Below are 4,887 nucleotides of genomic sequence, written 5' to 3'. Positions count from 1 at the left end.
TAATCATTCTTATAATCATTCTTATAATCTCATAATCACGCTATAATCCTTATAATCTATACTCAAAAGTACACGGCTGAGGCCAGTTGCAGACCCCTCGGCCGTTCATAATCCCTGTTTACAGGAAACGATCCATATCATAGCAGTTCTCCGTTTAATTTGGTTCTTTTGAAGGTTTCTGTCATGCTGGTACTCATGGAACAAACCCGGGGCCAGTGTAGAGTTTGCTATCGGTCTGTTAATACACCGGCGAGCTTACCCGACAGTCCTCTGTCTCTTTCACTCCTATCTCACGGCAGATATGAGTAAGAGAGACAGAAGACTGTCGGGTAAGCTTGCCGGAGTATTAACCGGACCGATTGCAAACTCTAGGCCAGTGTGATGACCGGAACCAGGCGCATGCGCAAACTTTGATTGCTATAGGACCAATTGAATCCTCTCCACAAAATGCACGTAGCCTTATGGGAATGCGCCTTTTCAGGCTTCAGAACGCGCCGCCGCGCGGCACTTAAACTGCTCTGGACGGCAAACTACAAAAGGTACAAACTTCGGCGCGTGCTTATTCTCTTCGTAAAAGTACTGCCTACAACGTTTAGAGAGAGTACATTCGCATTAAACCTAGCAGGACAGCAGCTATAGCCAAAAAACGAAATTCGTACCTTTCTGAAAAAAGTAATCGTTTTCTTCCTTGGGGATTTCTTCAAAACTATTCACGTTATCCTAAATCTGAGACTTCCATCGTGTTCTGCACACCCAAATTAATCTGAAACCATCGTTCGGTCATACAAATCGAACCAATGGCTCCCGGTAGGCCGCTTTTGAACGGTTAACGCAGATTTCTAAATTTTAGGTTAAAATTGGCCATAGCGGGCGTTTGCAAGGTCGGATCAAAAGTCTAAGCAACCAACATTGCTCAGAATGGACCCTAGAACAACTGTACACAATTTGATAGATGAGTCATTGAGTGCAGTATTACCGTCAAAGTGTCTAATTCCGGACCAGCAGGGTAAATCCGGACACTGCTGGTTTGCACTTTTTACAGCAAATTACACAATGTAGGTTCATAATTTAGATAGATGCTTTCCCGGGAGGCTCTGGAGATTTAAATAATTAGTAGTTTCACATCTTAGAGCCGCCCAGTGAAGTGCAACTTGAATAATAGGACCCGACCAGTACATACACTGTGAAGCAGTATTTTAATGCGTGTGGCGCATAGCACCAATGCTAAGACACGGTCACTAGATACAGCTTTAACGTCACTACGCTGGAGTCGAAAATTTTTAATATCCTGCGGACTTTTGCGCGTAATATTGACTGTATGGTATTTCACTCGATCTCTCACTTACAAATCTTAGTTAAAAATGCATTAAATTTTCAATTTTGACAAAGTCCCGTGAGGTAAAGATTGTTGTACTCATTCTCAAGGCGTATTTTGCGAAAATAGGGCCCTTTACTAAAGTAGCACTGACTCTTGCAAAAGTTTCTAAACTTCTGAAATGGACCAATTTTGCCTCGAAAATTTCAATATCACTCTGGCTCCGCAGTTACGGGTTAAGTTGGTGTGTACTGGCACGCACCTGCAGTGCAGTATTGGCATATCGACCTGTTCTACTGCCATTTATTAGCATAAATAGGGACTGTCCGGAATTGCCCCGACTTCGGGTTTAAATCCGGACGGGGTTTCAGAGGCTTGTGCAGGTGAACTGACGGAAAGAAAATTTCCTCTCCAGACGGAAAATATGTATCTTGGCGCCTAGTTTCTAGAATCCACTGGAATTTTTCATACCCCTACCGGTGTTAGAAATACTAAGGAAAAACGGTCAAATTTGTCCCGAATATGACACTTTGACGGTAACCTCTTTTGGCTGCAGAAGTCACCAGACTATTACCTCTTTACAGCTCAACGCTCGCCAGCAGAGGAGGGAGTTGCGTGTGACACCAACCGGACCGCTCCACTGCGGAGCTGTATGCCAACTGCTGAGCACGGCAGTCCAGAGTTGTAGTGTGTGTTTGTGCGAGAGAGATAGTGAGTTAAGAGGTGAAGCCAAGGGTAAGGGGGGGGGAGGACGTTGCCACGCCACAACTGAAGAAGGTCTAGTCAAGGTCGACGGCTTGGGTCCGCCTGCCGTGCCCCGTGCCCACTGCCCACACAGTGCTCAATTCCTTGAAAAGAGAGCGAGTGGGACAGTCAACATTTTGAAAATCTATTTGAACGAACACATTTTTACCAAAATGTGAGAAGAATGCTTGTGAATCTTTCCGTCCAATTTGAAAAATATTCTGAAATTTAAGAGCATAATATCTTTTACATTTCATACCATTTACACTTGTCTTGAAACAGATTGACCAAGTGACGTTTTTTTTTTGGGGGGGGGGAAGTCTGTGAAAACACCACTCACTATACCACCAGAGGGGAGGGGGGCGTTTCCTGTGAAATTTCGTTTGTATAGGTCCCGTATACGATACATGTACAATCCGTACGTGTGCATACGGGTGCCGTATTGAATTTCTATGTGAACCTGACGTGTGCATACGGCTGCCGTATGTCCGCCTTACATGAATCGCCGTACGTTGCATACGGGTTTCATACGTTCATATACAAACCGTGCATTCCCCGTACGGTAGCATCAAATGACACATACGGAACACATAGGCTCCCTAACAAAATCCAAACGCAGTCCGTACAGCTCATACCAGTTGCATACGCGCACATACACACCGTACGGACTCCATAAAGCATCATGCTATCACTTATATTTGATTCCTACGCTTACCAATATAATCCTAGATTGATTTTATGACCTGCGATTGAATACTGCTCTGAATGCAATCCTGCCAAATAACTATTAAAACCTTTTTGACATTGTGTTCGTTAATAGTGAAAGGGATCCGAACAATTCACACATGTAAGTAACTCTGCACCTCTGTTGTAGAACACTGCTTTAGGGTTGATACGCTTTTCTTTGATTGACCAAAAATTGAATTAAGAGCGCATCGAGTGATCTTGAGTACGCAGGCGCATAATAGAAGGGCTCCATTTGTGTTGTTCTACTTGGGTGTAGATACGGTAATGGGTTTAAGGACCACCTACCTCTGTTATGACTCCGTTATAAGACTAAGGCCCAAACTTAGTATCCACGAGCACTAGGGTGTTTTATAAAAAATTGACATATGCTTGAGTGGACTTTATTCGCAAGTTCACGACTCGATCTGAATCTGTGCCAAATTTCAGCGCGGATGGTTCCCCTCATCGGACAGGTCTCAAATTTGGCACAGATTTGGATCGAGGCCTAAACTTTCCAATAAAGCCCATTCAAATGTAATTTTTTTTTCAAACACCCTAACGAGCACTGTCGAGGGAGTAATTGTAGGGAAACTAGAATTAATGATTAACTTAAGGAAAATATAGGTAAGCTACTTGCTTGGGCTCTCGGGCAATGACTAGGCAACACGTCAGCTCGATACGCATCGTATGTGGGACACATACGGACAACGTACGGACGGGAGGGGGAACCGCGCTGTACATGACACCGGGCTACGACGCTCTCGTTCCTAGCGTGTCACCATAGCTCAATGGTAGAGTCACGGGTTCCGAAGCCGAAGGTCAGAGGTTCAACTCCCAACGGTAGCAGTCCACTTTCATCAGTCAAATGAGTAGGAAATAGGTAAATAAAACACGTGGGAGGGTTCAACCGAAAATCGAAACAAGAATGACTGCGTCAAAGGTCAAAATTTTTTCCAGATTTTCTTTTTGAAATATGTAGGGCACACATACGGACGGCATTTGCTTCACTACGTACAAACTTCGTCCGATTCACAAACAAATCACATACAATTATGATTCGTGCATGATGCACACGTCTGGTATACGTCAGCCGTATACGTCACTGTATTCGGGACATATGGGTATATTCCACCAAAACGGCACGGGTCGGTGTCCGCGAAAAAGTTTCGCGTTTATCTCAATTATATTGTTTGTCAAGCTTCGCCGAGGTGGTTTTCGCGCTTCAGATGATTACTTATGCTCTGTTTTAACTATTTTAATTCACAACAGCTACGGTGCATTAGTATTTCATCAATAATAAACTATAATCTCACTTTTGTCCCCTTTGTCACACCCTAACCTAATTTCAGTGTTTTCTTCAATACCAAATGATGCCAAGGGTACTTCACTGTTCGAGATGTTTACTTTTATGTCATTTTCAATATTTCAATCAACAACAGCCACTCACTATTAGTATTTTGGCCAAAAAATGTCTCAAATACTCCCCTTTGTCACGCCAAACTCCCAGGACAGCGTGACAAAGGGGACAATATTTAACATTTTTGGCCGAAATACTTATGGTAAAGGGGGACAACGTGAGATTCTAGTTAATTATTGATGAAATACAAATGCTCCGTGGCTGTTGTTGGCTGAGCGATTAGCGAAGCCTATTACTCCAGTGATGATCAAAAAGTTTCGCGTCTGTCTGTCTGTCTGTCTGTCTGTACGCACGAAAACTCGAAAACGGTTTGAGCTAGGACACTCTAATTTTTATTGTAGCTTTGTATCATAAAAAGGAAGAACTGTATTGATTTTGAGCCCTCTGGCTCAAAAATTAACGTGTCAAAAAAATCATAAACAAAAAGCCCAAAACATTTCTTTAAGAAAATATTTATTTTTACATCTTTCTTAGAGGTAACTCGTCAAAGTAGAGCCCTTTGGGTCGAAATTTTGCCCGTTTGGCTCTATCTCTAACCGTTTGGGCGCCACAGGCCGTTTTTCACTCGGAAATGACCCCAAAACATTTTAATGTTAACTCTCAGATATTTGATGGTGTCCGGTGGAGTAACTAATCAAACTGAAACCTCGAGGAACAAAATTAGTGACTTTTGGGGCCGAAGGCC

General features: G+C 43.1%; 1 protein-coding gene across 1 annotated transcript in view; it reads right to left on the bottom strand.

Annotated features, from left to right (window-relative positions):
* LOC113215832 (cytochrome P450 6a22) overlaps positions 1–2,009 on the bottom strand; it is a 15,065-nt gene extending 13,056 nt beyond the window's left edge. Inside the window, exon 1 of the mRNA XM_052273939.1 lies at positions 1,890–2,009. The gene's annotated coding sequence lies outside the window, so the exon portion shown is untranslated. The remainder of the gene's footprint in view (positions 1–1,889) is intronic.
* Between the last annotated feature and the right edge of the window lie 2,878 nt (positions 2,010–4,887).

The sequence above is a fragment of the Frankliniella occidentalis genome, unplaced genomic scaffold (assembly GCF_000697945.3).
Source record: "Frankliniella occidentalis isolate FOCC.00 unplaced genomic scaffold, Focc_3.1 Scaffold316, whole genome shotgun sequence".
In the NCBI taxonomy this organism is placed as follows: domain Eukaryota; kingdom Metazoa; phylum Arthropoda; class Insecta; order Thysanoptera; family Thripidae; genus Frankliniella; species Frankliniella occidentalis.
The sequence above is the reverse complement of the archived record's forward strand: the minus strand, read 5'-3'. Positions and strand labels throughout refer to the sequence as shown.